General features: G+C 49.3%; 1 protein-coding gene across 3 annotated transcripts in view; it reads left to right on the top strand.

Moving 5' to 3' along the window:
- The first annotated feature begins 233 nt into the window (after positions 1–233).
- The window catches only part of LOC105476839 (yippee like 2), a 67,981-nt gene continuing 51,657 nt past the window's right edge, over positions 234–16,557 (top strand). The window contains exon 1 of one of the 3 annotated variants that reach the window (XM_011733097.3): positions 234–389. The gene's annotated coding sequence lies outside the window, so the exon portion shown is untranslated. Of the gene's footprint in view, positions 390–736; positions 1,274–16,557 lie in introns of those variants that run through there. The other 2 variants (XM_071082847.1, XM_011733098.3) reach the window with 2 other exon arrangements.

The raw sequence follows: 16,557 nt of genomic DNA, 5'->3' as shown, positions 1-16,557 counted from the left end.
GACGGGCGGGACCCGGACCAGCCTCACTCTTGTCGCCCAGGCCAAGCCGGGCCGGGCCGAGGGGTGGGGGAGTGGGCGGTCGGGGAAGCGGGGGGCGGAGTTCCGTCCTCTGATGATTGGCTCCGCGCGGATGGGCTGCGGCTGCGCCCGGCCAACCAGCGGCGTGTTGCTATGTGCTGAGTCGAGGGGATAGGCGCGGGGGTGCGTCCGTCACGGGGTAGCCCCCGGCCCGGACCCGGAGGGATGCGGAGTGGCGGCCGCGGCAGTGGCGGAGACTGTGGCTTTAAGAGCGCGCCGGGAGCCCGAGCCCCATCCGGGCCGCGCTTCGCCGCTGCGCACCGCCGCGGAGCCGAGCCCCGCGCTGGCCGGACGGGGCCGCCTGCCGCCGGGTGAGTGCGCCGGAGTGCGGCGCGGGCTGGTCGCGCGTGGGCGTGGGGCGCACTGTCAGCGCGGGCTCTGGGTCCCCGGCCCCGGACCCCGGACTCCCCCGGCCGGGCCTGCGCGGGGTTGGAGGTGCGGCGCTCTCGGTTCCGCGTGGGGTCCCCGTGGGGGCCGCGGGCGCCGGGGGCGGGGAGCCGCAGCCGGGCCACGTGACCGGTTTGTTTACAAACATTGCCGGGCCCGCGGCTGCTCACTGAGAGAGCCCGGGGCGCGGGACCCCCGGTCGGGGTGGGAGACGCACGGCAGGGGCCGGGCAAGTCTGCGGGGCCAGGTTTGGGGTGGGGGCGCGGAGCTGGGATCGCCGCTTCCTCCTCCGCGTCGTCCCCGCGGGTTCGGACTCCGTGGGGTCCGGGTGGGGCTGGAGACGCCCTCCGTCCACTCGTGACGCCGCGTCTCCTTCGGAGAGTCCTGGGGACACTTGGACACAGGGCACCGCCCTGGGGGCCTCCCACTGTGGGACTGGGCGCCGTCGAAATTTCTCGGAGCGCGTCGTCGGCCCCGGCCCGAACCGAGGTAACCGCAGCCGAGTTCCTGCCTGGCCGCGTCCTGGCGCCTCCCCGGTGTCCTTGCCAAGGGGGTGGGCGCGAAGTCCTGCCCAACGGAACGCGGGGGCCTCTGCCGCGAGCGCCTCCCCGGAGCTGGCGCTTAGGGGCGGCCCCGACCTTTTGCCACTTCCAGTTTACCGTAGTTGGCCGCCGACCTCCTCTGGTGTCTTTCCCAGAGTGGTGGGCTTTTCTCCGGTCTTGGGGGCGTGCAGGGGTGGGGGACACCTGTTCTTTTGGATTTCTTGTCCAGAAGATTGCTACCTCTGTGCGAGAGTTTAAAAAGCCAGGTGAGCGAGTGTCTCGTTTTCCTCCGCTTGGTGCGGAGCTGCACCCTCTCCCGCCCTCCAGTCCCGCCGCTGTGAATGGCCTCAGGGAACTGCTCCGAAGCTTTCCGGGGGTTTTGCTTTCTGGCTTTTCTGCTGATTTTGCTGTCCTTGCAACTTGGGAGGCTCTTGAGTGAGTCCTTGCCTTTGGTGAATCTGAAGGCTAACGAGACAGCTGTCTTTTTCTCCCTGCCCTTCCTTCCTTGCTCTTCCTTGTCCCAAAGCATTGGGTAAGAAGGGTAGCGGTCAGCTTTCCTGTGCCTTACGGAGCATTAGAGGTGCAAGAAGTTCGGTAAACCACCTCACTGGCTCTGGGGTGGGACTTGATTTCACATGGTTTTTGCTCCCCCGTGCTCTCCTGGCTCTGGGGGCCACCTGGCCTGTGAGTGACTGAGTCTTGCCTCCGGTGAGGAACATTTTCATTCTTCTAAACTGTGTTTTGAGTGGCTGCAAGTTCTTTTCCCCAGAAACAGGCCCAGCCTGGGGAGAGCTGTGCAGACTTCCCCCTTGGCACCATCCCCTGTCCCCAGCTCCATGATCGGGTCTCAGGCAGGAGTGCAGTGGGAGCCTCATCCCCTTCCTCAGCTGGGCTTTGCCGCGGCAGGTTAACATTCAATGATAGCATTTCTTGGATCTGTCTTGGTATTTCTGTGCTTGAACCAAAATCAAGATGCTTGGAGTTAGGGGTGGAAAATGGAAAATAAACACCATGCACAAGAAAACCGTTTTCCTTCCCTCTAGGAGCGTGGTTTTCAGACTTTGAGTGGGACCTGCAGTGCATACAGGTCTGTAACTGAAATAAGTTTCAGAGGACAATAATTACCCTTTCTACCTGCAGTGTGCTCTGTTTTAAAGTTTTTTTTTTTTTTCTACTTCATTAAAAAATAATCAACTGCTGGTTACGACCCATTAATTTGATTTCCTGACCAAGCAGGTCCTGACCCACAGTTTGAGAAGCATCGCTTTAGGGCAGAGGTACTCAAACTTAAAACGTGTATAAAGATGACCTGGGTCGTGTTTAAAAATACAGTTTGTCAGGCTATTCGGCAGATGTTTATTTTCAGTGGGCCACAGGAATCTGCATTTTTACAAAGGGACCCATGAGATTGTGATGCAGGTGCTTGATAAGAGCCCCTGATCTAGTGGGAACTGGAGGCAGGGAACAGTGAAAGGTATTTACTTGGCTCTGAAGTGCAGTCAGGTATGTGACCCCATACTCTGCAATCCCAAAATCACTCAGCTGCCAATCACACTGGCTTAGGCTTTGAAAAGTCTAAGGGCACAGTATTGTTTCTTCTCAACTGCCATGAACCAGTTGGCTTTAAGAGACTGGTATCCCTCGCTCTCCACTCCAGCCTGTTTGAGGGCTCCTGCACAGTGTTGTGTACCAGGAGATGTTTCTAGGTGTGTGGGGGTTGGAGATGTGAGTAGTGCCAATGAGTTGCGTGAGTGTTGCTGTGCTGTTCATAGATTATGTGAATTTTTCATTGTCTTAATGATTTTTAACGGTTTTGCAGGCAGCCACATAGTCATTGTGCCTGGGGGATTCACAATTGGCCAGCTAAAGAAAAGGTTGATTTTGTTTAGTATCCAGACTGTGTAGCCTGGGGGAAAGGCAGGCTGGTAACTCTTTTTATTTGAGGGGAGGGGGGTGAGGAGTCAGGATTTTGTCTACCATCAGGTCTTAGCAAGAGGCACAAGTTCCCATACCTCCTGGGCTACCCCAGTCCTGGTTACTTCCCATTGTAATGGCCCAGTCCCTGAGTGCAGGTGAATCTTGTTAGGCCTCCAGTTTCTGATGCTGTTATCTCTGCCTTCAGGCACAAACACACACACACACCTGATGCAGCCACAGGTTAGATTTTTCCCTCTTAGTTATTGTGTCCAGACATATTGGTAGGATACATTTATTTGAATTAATGAAAGCTACGATTTAGCTTCAAAAAGGACTTTATCCAAATTGAAGTTCAACTGTAGCCCTTCTTGCTAAAGGTGTGTCTTATGGGAACATTAAGCATGGGATTTTAAAAATTACCTTTAATAGGCCGGGCGCGGTGGCTCAAGCCTGTAATCCCAGCACTTTGGGAGGCCGAGACGGGTGGATCACGAGGTCAGGAGATCGAGACCATCCTGGTGAACACAGTGAAACCCCGTCTCTACTAAAAACTACAAAAAACTAGCCGGGCGAGGTGGCGGGCGCCTGTAGTCCCAGCTACTCGGGAGGCTGAGGCAGGAGAATGGCGTGAACCCGGGAGGCGGAGCTTGCAGTGAGCTGAGATCCGGCCACTGCACTCCAGCCTGGGCGACAGAGCGAGACTCCGTCTCAAAAAAAAAAAAAAAAAAAAAAAAAAAAATTACCTTTAATAATGTTCAGTTTGGCCAAGCAGCTCACATTCAGAATGTTTAGTTTTGAGCATATGGAGAAAAAGCAACAAAAGGATGGCAAGGGATGAGATGTCCCAGGATTGGAAAAGCCAGAAGGAAGAGATGTTGAAGTGAGATTCAGATGGAGGATGTGATCAATTCCCATTGTAAATTATCTTGGCATTTCCTTAGTGTTTGTCACGCAAACCACTAGGTGCTCTGACAACTGCATTCCCCTGAGCATAAAAAGGTATAAAGTTTTGGAAAAGAAAGAAGCATAATTTTCAACTTGAGCCTGTAATGATGGAAAGCCAGCCAGGCCCTGCAGGCTAAAGATATTTTTTAGAGTTGTTAGTTTTCAGTGACATTGTCCTTAACAAAAGGTGATACACTTGAGTCTGTCAAGTATTGTACTGCCTGGGTTTGTTTACCTGGGAGCTGTGGATATAACACTGGTGATCTTAAAAGTAAACCCCAGAGGCTGGGCGTGGTGACTCACGCCTGTAATCCCAGCACTTTGGGAGGCAGAGGCGGGCGGATCACGAGGTCAGGAGATGGAGACCATCCTGGCTAACACGGTGAAACCCCGTCTCTACTAAAAATACAAAAAAAAAAATTAGCCAGGCGTGGTGGCGGGCACCTGTAGTCCCAGCTACTCGGGAGGCTGAGGTGAACCTGAGAGGCGGAGGTTGCAGTGAGCCGAGATTGCGCCATTGCACTCCAGCCTGGGCGACAGTGCGAGACTCCGTCTCAAAAAAAAAAAAGTAAAACAGAATATGCTATTCCCTTGTCGCCAATTTGCCAATGGCAAATTGTCCTTCAGATATAATCTAATTCCTTTCCCTGTAGGCACCACCTACTCCCCTGTCTTCTGCCTCATCTCTTACCAATCTCCACCGTGTCCAGTCTGCTGCTTCCTGCTTGAGAAACGCTCACCTTTTTGAGGTTTCTGAAACATGCCATACTTATTTTTGTCATGGGGCTTTTCTACTGGTAGTACCTCTTTCCAGGATGCTCTTTCTCCAAATTTTTCTTTTCTTTCTTCTTTTTTTCCTTTTTCTTTTTTTTTTTTTTTTTTGAGATAGGGTTTTGCTCTTGCTTAGGCTGGAGTGCAGTGGTATGATCTGCTCACTGCAACCTCTGCCTGCCTGGTTCAGGCAATTCTCCTGCCTCAGCCTCCCAAGTAGCTGGGATTACAGGCGCACCCCACCACACGCGGCTAATTTTTGTAGTTTTAGTGGAGACGGAGTTTCACCATATTGTCCAAGCTGGTCTTGAACTCCTGACCTCAGGTGATCTGCCTGCCTCAGCCTCTGACAAGGGTTTACAGGCATGAGCCACCAGGCCTGGCTCTTTCTCCAAATTTTTGCATGGCTGACTCTCACTTGGTTCTCAGAGCTCCTTCCTGACGACCAGTTATCTAGAACAGCTCCTCCTCCCTTCTCTGCCCCTCAGCCTCTCTTAATCCCCTTAACTTTGTTTTCTTCAAAGCACTTTAATACCGTCTGGAAATATATTATCTACTTGTTTGCCGACACGGAAGCTTGAGAGCTTTTCTGTCTTGCTTACTGCTAAAAGTGCTTGGTGTGGAGTAGACACTGGATAAATATTTGTTGGTTGAATGCATGAATGACCAAGAGAACCAAGGTTTAGAATCTCTAGAGGAAGAAATATAGTTTAAGAGAAGAGGAAAAGATAATTCTGTTTTTCTGGGATAACATAGTATTCTCAGAATTACTTTCATTTGCACTATGTCTGCTTTTCACAATAGTTTTCATTCCTTTATTCCATTTATAGGTTGGCAAAGGCTCCAAAAGCTCCATTGTTATTTTGTTGTTATTAATAATAAACAACTCTTATCTACCCCAGTAACCTTATTCTAGGCCTCACTGTTTGTTTTCTTCTAACAAATGTTAGCATTTCTATCAGTAATCACATTTCATTAATACCAGGAGGCACTATATGTGGGGCTAAGAGCCTGGACTTTGGAATCAGAAAGACCTGGATAATTAGCTCTGTGACCTTGGCAATCTACTAAAATTCTCTAAATCTTTGTTCCTTATTTGTAAAATGATACTAATAATAGTTCGCATCACACAGGACTGATGGGAGGATTAAATGAGACTGCAGGGGAAGCCAGGCACAGAGCCTGGCACCTAAGCACTCAGTGCTAGCTATTAATAACAGCACTAATATTAATAGGTGGATTCCCCTCTCTCTGGCTCAGAGGAATCCATTCTCAATCCATTGATTTGGGAGTGGACAGTGTGTGGTGGGTTCAGAGAAGGACTTCTTACTATAAGTGAGTGAAGACTGAAAATGCCACTTACGTCTATTTGAACTGGAATGGAATTTAGAAACCGTCTATTCGCACACTGACCGCTGCCCAGCATCCACCTGGAAGAAGTAATAGTTACGGAAGTTTTTGGAAGACATGTTGTCTATCTGCTCCTGTGGCATTCTTGGTTTTAGACTTGATTAAGCTGGGCCATCTGCATGCGCCATTGTGTCAACCCCTCCATTGTTATTTTTACTGAGTTGAGCTTCAGTGTCTGTCAGAAATAGCTTTACATAACTTGTTACTGTAGTTCTTATAAGGGTTTATATTGAAGACTAGCTACAGATTCAATGCCCCCTTTAAGAAGTTCATGGGAGAAACGCTTTTAGAACCTAGTTTCTCTGAAAAGCTTTGCCTCTGGTGAAAACCTGGTATGCTTTATCTTTTGTGGAAACTGGAAATTTATAGCATCATATTTCTCTTTTTGCTTTGGCTACCAGGAAGTACAGAGCCAAATCTGTAGCTTGATTTTAGTGACTATGTAGGGCTCTGCATCCTATTTTTTTCCACTGTTAACCTTGTAATTTTTATTTTCTATTAATTAGGTATATACTGGGTTGGGCATTAAAATCTGTTTAGGTGTTAAAATTTTAGAGATATAAACATTGAGGTTCAAACAGAAAAAGGACTTGATTTAAGACATAGTGCTAATTAGGGCAAAGTGGAAGCTATAAACCATACCTTCTGTTTCTCAGACCAAGGCCTCTTCCTACTTCTGCACATTCTGGAACAATACCAGCTCCTCATCTAAACCCTAAATAGCCCATGTCTCCATTCTAGGCAGAGTCTACCTTCTCTCTGCAACGAGGCAGAGCAGCATTCTGCTTGCGAGGTGCAGCACTGCCACCTGCATTCCTATTACCTAGATGGGTCAGCAACACCTGGGTTTCCTGAGCTACAGAGCAGTCAGCCCTCCCCTGGTCTTAAAAGCAGTGTGTCTAGACTGAGTGGCTTTGATTCAAAACTGGATTGCTGGCTCCAAATGAGGTTACCCTCCAGTGTCTGGAGTTCCTTTGTCTGTTTCTCACTGGGAAAGGAAGGTTTGACATCCATTTGGCAGATGGGTGCCACTGAGGCTCAAACAGGATCTTCTGTGGCCAAGTTTAGTTGCACCAGAGAAAGTGGCTTTGTTTTACCCAATGTGAAATTTTTAATTCTAGGAAATACCTTTCTAGTGATTTGTTTTTTGTTTTCTCAAGGCGTTCTGTTCAGCAGTACCTGGGGCAAATTAGTGTAGGCATGGAACAGATCCTGCCAATCAGGAATATTTGATCCCTATTTTCGAGATGGATTGGTGAAGAATGAAGCGGATTTACACATGCAGAAACATTCCATGGGGAACAGTTGTGTGCAAAGGCACCGAGGCGTGAACATAAGAGGGAGAGTATGGGGAATGTTCAGTAAGCCCGTGAGATGGGGAAAGAGGGCGCTGGGATATAGTTCTCAGCTACCATGGCTGCAGATAGAGCACTCCACGGGAGTGGACTGTGACTTCTTTCATGTAATGGTGAAGAGCGCTACACAATGGCTAATTGCCTCAGATCATAGGTGTCCCCAGGAGGGAGGCTATCTCTAGGGGTTCTGGAAGCTGGCTGCCTTAAGAATTCCTCGTCCCACTAAAGGCCTACAAAATCAGAATTTTCAGGATGGGGAATTTGTAACAAAAACAAGAAAATAGTAATAACCCCTGAAAACCTGTTTCTCAGGTTCTTCTTTTTTTTTTTTTTTTTTTTTGAGATGGAGTCTCGCTCTGTCGCCCAGGCTGGAGTGCAGTGGCCGGGTCTCAGCTCACTGCAAGCTCCGCCTCCCGGGTTCACGCCATTCTCCTGCCTCAGTCTCCGGAGTAGCTGGGACTACAGGCGCCCGCCACCTCGCCCGGCTAGTTTTTTGTATTTTTAGTAGAGACGGGGTTTCACCATGTTAGCCAGGATGGTCTCGATCTCCTGACCTTGTGATCCGCCCGTCTCGGCCTTCCAAAGTGCTGGGATTACAGGCTTGAGCCACCGCGCCCGGCCTTCTCAGGTTCTTCTAAAGCAGCCAACCCCACACATGTCTGAGGTCTGGAAACCACTGAGGTTGTGGTTGATCCTCTGGCAGGAGCTACCAAGCAGCCTTGGCTTTTGGCCCCCTTCCCCTTGTTCTTTCTATTTTTGCTTTTTCCTTTGTTTGTGTTGTCCCGGCTTATGTCATCCAGGGTATCTGTGCGCCCGTCCCCCTCCCCCGCCCCCCCCACCGCTTTGTTTCTGCTTTTACCACTTTGGTCTTTGTCTGTTGGGGGTCCCTCCCTAAATAGACCCATTGCCAAATGGACCACAAGAGGGAAATGAATTAACTTTCAGGACTGGTTACGTTAATGGTATAAACGTGCGCATTACATAAACCTAACTTAAATAGGGCTTGCAGTTTGTTGTGCTCGCAGGGCTCTTTGTTTCTGTTAGGATTTGAGGAAATGTTATCCCCACACTTAACTGCAGCCTAGCTAAGATACCTCATTAGCCGGGAGGTACAACAAGAGCTGAAAACCAAGTCCGGCCAATTTGCGGAACTTTAAAAAATTAAGGCGGCCGGCGCGGTGGCTCACGCCTGTAATCCCAGCACTTTGAGGCGGGCGGAGACCATCCTGACTAACACTGTGAAATCCCGTCTCTACTAAAAATACAAAAAATTAGCCGGGCGTGGTGGCGGCGCCTGTAGTCCCAGCTACTCGGGAGGCTGAGGCAGGAGAATGGCGGGAACCCGGGAGGCGGAGCTTGCAGTGAGCTGAGATTGAGCCACTGCACCCCAGCCTGGGCGACAGAGCGAGACTGTCTCAAAAAAAAAAAAAAAAAAAAAAAAAAAGGCCAAGCGCGGTGGCTCAAGCCTGTAATCCTAGCACTTTGGGAGGCCGAGACGGGCTGATCTCCTGAGGTCCGGAGTTCCAGACCAGCCTGGCCAACATGGCGAAACCCTGTCTCTACTAAAAATACAAAAATAGCCGGGCGTGGTGGCGGGTGCCTGTAATCCCGGCTGCTTAGGAGGCTGAGGCAGGAGAATTGTTTGAACCTGGGGGGCACAGGTTGCAGTGAGCCAGATTGCGCCATTGCCCTCCAGCCTGGGCAACAAGAGCGAAACTCCGCCGGGGCGGGGGGCGGGGGGAGGCGGGAAAGCGTCTTACAAAGATGAACAGGCTGCGTGCATTTGCCGGGCCTCAAAGGATCAGAGGCACGTGGTGGAAGCACCTTTAAGAAGGAGAATGGAAGGGGGACTTAGATTCTTGTTAAAATCTTTCTGCTATTCCCATTCAGAGAAGAAACCCAGAAATAGGCTGTAGAGTCTCCCTTTCCCACCCCACCCGCTTTCCTCTCCCTCAGTAAATGGCACCACTGGATGACAGTTTAATAATTCCCAGAACAAAATTACTTCCAACTTTAGGCTGGCGATGACTTGGTCTTTAGACATACAATCAACCTTTTGAAAGTGCCTCTTCCCTTTTTTGCTCTTCAGTTTTTAAAAAGTTCAATTTCCAAATTCCCGTTGCGGAAAGGCGGGGAGCCCAGCCACAGATGTCAGAGTCTAGAGTTTTGGATTTGAATTGGGAGATTAAAGTCAGAAAGCCAAAGGCATGCTGACAGCTGAACAACAGAATTGTATTGGCAGATTTGGGTTGGGTGGTTTGTAGCTAATTGGGGCCCCAGCTGTGCCCTGGGGGACCAGCAGTTTAAAGAGAAATCAAGGTCACACAGTGCCCAGAGTCTACAACACATTCGTGTATTCAGCAGATATTTGAGTGTGGGAAACACAGATGACAATCAAATAATCACCTCAGTAAAATTACCGCTGTGGATAGTGCTATATGTGTGGCATAGGGGAGCCTGACTTGGTTAGGGCTGGATGAGGCCAGGGGGAGAGTTCCCTGGTACAGTAACTTCTGAAGATAGGCCGTATCTCTTACCCTATTTCCCAAGACCTTGTTTTCTTCATAGATCTTGTAAATGGCTATTTTTCATTATACTTCAAGTATAACCCTGTCTGGGGACAGAGAGATGGACCAGATTTTTCTCTGGGTCACAGATCATGGGAAAAATCTATTTGTTTTGTTTTAACCAGGGTTATCATCTCTGAGCATGATCAAATACAAAAGGAAGGACTGGTGTTGAAGGGCGGCAGTCTCTTGGGGCTGGAGGATAAGGGTACATTTGGCTCTCTCGTCTGCATAGTCAAGGCAGGGCTGAGGGATCGCTCGCCTTCTTGGCCTGAATCAAATCTGACACTTCATTTTTTTGTGACTCATTCTTGCCTAGGGTAGCAACTCAGACTGTCCTGGGGGTTTTGTGGGGACCATCTTGGAAGAAGACGCCTAGGTTGGAACTCTAAGAGTTTCTCTAGGGGTCTAGACGTCCCTGCCCACGTGGGAGGGTCACTTGGGGAGCTAACCCAAGGAGGGCATACACAGCCTGTCTGAAGGGCAGAGCAGGAAACGTTTCTGCTGTCAGACAGCAGCCAGGTAAAAGCATCAGAGACTCGTGTGGTGTGGCTCAGCTGAGTGATGATTTCATGGCCCTACTGAATTTCAGACTCCATCTGCCAGCCCAAATGAGTTGGCATCACAAGCGTTTACTGGCTTTTTAACTTTGTAGAGCATTAATGGTGTGTGAGTCCTATGTAATGCCCAGATTGGATATTTTAAATGTACTGGATAGTGGCAAACTAAATAAGGCGATTTTAAAAATACCAGCTTTACGTGGCAGTGTGGTTTCACTGATGGCCATTCATTTTACTCAGTTAACATTTATCAAGGATCTCCAGTATGCTGGGGCTGTGAGTCCTGGAGAGACCACTGCGGGTGGGGTTGGGGGGATCTGGAAGGCCGGACCTTTGACTGCAAGAAGTTCCCAGTCTGATGGGGATAGAGACTCATGAACAGTGTGATAAAATGCCATTCCAGAGAAAACTTTTTTTGTGCTGGGAGAAGGGACCACCAGCTCTGCTAGTGTCCTACTGGAGCTGAGTGTTAAGGGATGAGCAGGCATTTACTCATTCCTTGAAGAATAAGGTAGGCAGAGAAGGTAGGGTAAGGCGTTGCAGGAGCTGGAATAGTGTAAGGAGCACAGGATAACGACTGAGCTTGATCTGTAGGAAGCAAAGGTTTGGAGTGGGGCGGGGAGGTGATGACAATATAAGAAGAGTTGGGCCCAGGCTCTTAGTGCCACCTGAAGGGTTGGACCACATCCTGTAAGCTGCTAGGAAACCACTGGAGGTTTTGAAACATGAGAGAGTGTGATCAGGTTGTGTTTTATAAATAGAATTCTAGAATGGGCTGGAGAGGTAAGAGCTGAGTCAGGGAGACCTGTGGGAAGCTGTCGCAGTAGTCCAGGATGAGAGAGGATGGGGTTCACAGTGCTGCTGCTGGTGACTGAGGGTGGCAATGGGAGCGTGCATCTAAGAAGCAGAACCAACTGTCTAGGGGACAAATGAAGTATGACATAGAAGGGAGAGCGTAAAGGGTGTTTCCTACTTGGGCAACTGGAAGAAGGAACAGAATTGGAATGAAGGTGACGGCAGTCTCACTGTGTTGCCCAGGCTGGTCTTGAACTCCTGGGCTCAAATGATCCTCCCACCTCAGCCTCCCAAAGTGCTGGGATTACAGGCATGAGCCACTGTGCCCAGCGTGGAGACATCCTTTATAAAGGGTTCAAGGGTTCAGGAGTAGAAGGCACAAGTTTAGAAGGCTTGAAAGGGTGTGGGTAAGAAGGCCCAGGGGAACAAGCAGTCAGAGGCACTTGGCAGAAGCACTTCCAAGAACGATGGAAGGAGAATAGCCAGGAGATAGAGGCTCAAACAGAGAGGTAGGAGAAGAATCCAGAGAAACACAGTAAAGCCCATTAAGGAGCATTTCAGATGAAAGCAGCTGAAGGCAGCACCACAGCCAAATAGTATTGGCATTCTAAAGTATTAGTGTTTGTGGCTCACACCTGTAATCCCCGCACTTTGGGAGACTGAGGCAGGTGGACCACCTGACGTCAGGAGTTCAAGACCAGCCTGGCCAACTTGGTGAAACCCCATCTGTACTAAAAATAAAAAATTAGCCAGCAATAGTGGTACACGCCTGTAATCCCAATTACCCGGGAGGGTGAGGCAGGAGAATTGCTTGAACCTGGGAGGCAGCGGTTGCAGTGAGCCAGAATCACGCCATTGCACTCCAGCCTGGGTGAGAGAGCAAGACTCCGTCTCAAAAAAAAAAAAGTATTAGTGTTTGAACTTGGCGTGTTGGAGACTGCCTGTAGTTTTGACTCAAAATCCTGGTTATGATAAATGATATTCATGAAGCATTGCCAGAAGTCTCTGTGGCTCTTCCATTCCTCTAGAGCAGTGGTCCCCAACCTTTTGGCACCAGGAACCAGTTTCGTTGAAGACAATTTTTCCACGGATGTGGGGGATGGTTTTGGGATGAAACCGATCCACCTCAGCTCATCAGGCATTAGTTAGATTCTCATAAGGAGCGCACAGCCTAGATCCCTGGCATGCACGGTTCACAATAGGGTTCGCGCTCCTGTGAGAATCTAATACCGCCACTGACCTGATGTTTTGAAGGTTGACAGAGGGATACTTTCCCCTGAGGCAAGATTCGGCAGGCAGAGCATCACTACTACATGGAACCAGGACTTTAAAGGCTGAAAGAATTCTAGAGATCATGTAGGATTATCCTCGGACATATAACCCTCCTGAAACCAAGACTAGACCCTGCATCCAGCGTTGAGATGAATGGTTGGTTTTGTTTATGAAGGAGCATGGTTTCTTGAGTATCCAAGCTGGTTTTTATTACCAGCTGGGTGGATTTGAAGTCCCACCTGGTTCCAGTGCTGTAAAAGAGGTATCTAGAAAGTGATGGTTTTCCTGTGGGTCTTGCACATCAGCTCCTTGGCAGCTTTAATAGAGGGTTTTCAGAGAAGTTTCAGCAGTGGCCCTGTCCTGAGATTAGTACAGTCAGTGTAGACCACAGAGATAACTTTTTCAGTACAGTAAGTGATGGAGTGGTCTGTGTTAGGAATGACAGCAATAATATCAGGTCCCCAGCTAAGCCACAGAAGCCTTCTTAAACCACAATGTACCTTTAAGTCGATTAGTTTAGGCGCTAACCTCCTAACCACCCTGAGTCAGCCTGGGGGCAGGAACACTGTTCCTTTTGGTCTTGTGAATAGGAACAATTCCTGTGCCTTTTCTCCCTCACTGGTAAGGGTGACTGTAGCTAATCAGGATTATTGAGTATTAACCATGTGCTGGGTGCTGTGCTGAATGCTCCAATTGCATTATCTCATTTGATCCTTCTGTCTCCTGCAGGAGGTAGGCACTATTATTATCTCCTTTCAGGCAATTTGCCCAGTGGTAATGTAGCTAGTGAGAAGAACTAAGATGGAATCCAAGTCCACCCACCTCTAGATCCTGCACTCTTAACCGCTGGGCAGCACTGCTGCCCACCTCTCTCATTGGGTGGGCACAGGTCTCTCTGTGCTGTCTGCTCTAGGCTCCGGATTCTGGGGAGAGTAGGATGGGGAAGGAGGACAACTCTCCCAGTATAAAGGCCTTCCCTCGTGATTCCACCTCTCCCTTTTTTCTGTCTCCCACTCCCAGAAGTGGCTTGCCTCCTCCTTTCTGCTGCCACCACCATTCAGCCAGGGCTGCTTTCATTCTTCACAGATGTTGGGACAGGCTATGGCTACTTAGTTACGTTCCTACCCTCCTGTCCTTAAAGTTAGCACAAGGTCCCTTTCAGGCTTTCTAAGAGTTTTTAATTTGTTTGTTTTTAAACCTAGGCCAGCAATGTAAAGAATAGGCATGGATGCCAATGACAGGCCTTTGAGTGGCACCCAGGAATTGTGGTTTTCCTGGGCATCCCAGCACAGGATGGGAGTAGAGGTGGTGAGGAGAGAATTGGGTTAGATGGAGTCTGGGGATGCAGAGTAAGTTCGCCTCCTTCCTCCTTGCTTGGAGAGGGAGGGAGGGTCCTCATCACATTTGCTACCTGTGCAGGTAGGTGGACCTGTCCAGTGGGCAGCCAGTGGGAAGCAGAGGAGGTTCAGTTCAGTGATGGTGTTTAGCCTCTACTGTGTGCCCTGTGCTGCTGAGTTCATGGAGTACAAAGATGATTCTTGGAGCCTACCTCTAGTAGAGGATACAGAGGCAGGAAAGGGTAATTTTGATTTCAGTAGGGTTAAGATGGAGGTGAACACAGGAGAGGCCACTAAGCCCAGTGTTGAGGTGACATTTGAGCTGAGTTTCAATGGTCAAGTAAGGGCCTTGTGAGGAGAGATGGGAAGGTTGTATCAGTCTGAAGGAGTGGCATCAGCAAAACCATGGAAGCATGGAGTGTAAGCGTGGTGTATTGAGGGGACCTACAAGGAGTGGTACAAGTTGCCACATGCCTCCAACAAAAGAGTTCCTGACACGTGGTAGACTCTTAAATGTCATTTCAATAAATGGAGATGGAGGATGATAAGGTGTAGAGGATGAGTTGAATCCGAAGCTATGCATGGGCATCAGTAGTAATACACACCTGGAATGTGTTATATGGTTACTACATGCCAGGCACATATGCTTAGTACTTTTCTACTAACTTAGTTCATCTTCACGTGAGCCATATGAAGTAGATATTATTGTCTCTATTTTTTATGAGGAAAGTGAGGCCCAGAGAGGCTCGGTAATTTGTCCAAGGTCACACAGCTAGTAAATGACAGAGCTGGGATTTGCAACTAGTTCCAGGTTCTTTCTTTTTTTTTTTTTTTTTTTTAGGGTTTCACTATGTTGCCCAGGCTAGTCTCATACTCCTGGCCTCAAGCAGTCCTTCTGCCTCAGCCTCCCAAAGTGTTGGGATTATCGACGTGAGCCACTGTGTCCAGCCGGTCCTGTCTTTTTAACCACTGCTCTGTGTTGCCTTTCTGAAGGCTGTAAGCGTGATGACATGGTCAAATCTCCTTTTTAAATAGACAACACTGGCTGGCATGCAGTGGGTGGATTTAAGGGGGAAAGAGGCCCAATGGCCTGCCAGGGCTGTGTAAGTCAGAGATGCTTACCTTTGGGCTGTTGAGAGCATGGCCACTGAGGAAGCACCTCTTAGAAGGACCTCAGTACTAACACATGTGTGTGGTTCCTCCAATGTTATTGCCGCTTTGTCTCATCTTGAAAAGAGAATTCTAGATTTGGGGAGATGTCCCAGTGGTACCATCTCAAAGAGCTGCTTGAAGACAAGTTAAAGGATCCTAATGGAAGGGGCAGGCTGGAATTTGGCTACACACAGGCATCTAGTTCAACATAAATAGGAAAGAGGAAAAATAGGATGTTCCCAAAGGACCCCAAACTCTGTGTCTGTCTGAACTCGCAGGCCTTCTCCTTTTTCTTCTTTTTTTTTTTTAAGCAGCAGCATCTGTTTTTGCCCCCCGTTGGCCATTAAAAATAATAGATAAAATTTTGGTGTGTATTGTGCGCCAGCTCTGTGTAAGCACTGAGACAGTCTCACTTAACACGTAGAACCCTGTGGAGGTTGATCTTTTTTTTTTTGAGACAGAGTCTCGCTCTGTCGCCCAGGCTGGAGTGCAGTGGCGCAATCTCGGCTCACTGCAAGCTCCGCCTCCCGGGTTCACGCCATTCTCCTGCCTCAGCCTCCTGAGTAGCTGGGACTACAGGCGCCCGCCACCGTGCCTGGCTAATTTTTTGTATTTTTAGTAGAAACGGGGTTTCACCGTGGTCTCGATCTCCTGACCTTGTGATCCGCCCGCCTCGGCCTCCCAAAGTGCTGGGATTACAGGCGTGAGCCACCACGCCCGGCGAGGTTGATCTTATTAGAGATGGGGAAGCTGAGGATCAGGGTGTTTTTGTAACTTGCTGAAAGTCATGCAGCTAGAAAGGAGTGGACCTGGTTTGTGTGAGTCCAGAGCCCACTTCTTTTCCAGTCTTCACCTCCTCTCAGACACCCCATGGAAACAACAACACAGAGGCCTGCCTTGGGACCAGCCTTGTCCCGTGTCCTTCCTGTAGAGAGTCCCACTTCTCGGGTCAGTTTCCGTGGCTCGGCATGTGGTGGTCCAGCCTTGCTTCCACATCAATCCTCACGTTCCTCTGTGGCTTAACGAAAGCGTCCCACCTCCCTCCCCTCCATCCTGGTGGCACTCAGAAGGTTCTGTTTTGAGTTTCAGCGGCAATTACTCCCTTGTGGGGAAGGCCTGTTGGCCAGGGAGGCGGGGGCGGGTGGTGCTGGCCAGGTTGGCATGTGCTCTGTGTGCATTTGGCTCTCGAGGTGTTGTATCGAAGATCTTTGTTTTTAATCGTAATATCTCACATGGGTTTTCTTTCCGTGCTGCTCATTGTAAGCTAGCTGGGGCGGCGGCAAATCTTCCTTTAATTTCCAACGTGATGGATTATTAGTTCACTGAAAATGGTGTTTCATTTGCACATGTGCCCCGAGGCTTTTAAATATCAAGCTCATTTGATGATTGTTGGGAATCAATTTAGACTCCACGGTTATGTTCTGTGAGTTGGATTCATGAAGCACCATTAACAGGGGCTAAAGTTCAAA

This window comes from Macaca nemestrina, chromosome 17 (genome assembly GCF_043159975.1).
Source record: "Macaca nemestrina isolate mMacNem1 chromosome 17, mMacNem.hap1, whole genome shotgun sequence".
Lineage (NCBI taxonomy): Eukaryota > Metazoa > Chordata > Mammalia > Primates > Cercopithecidae > Macaca > Macaca nemestrina.
This window is presented reverse-complemented; position numbering and strand designations above follow the sequence as displayed.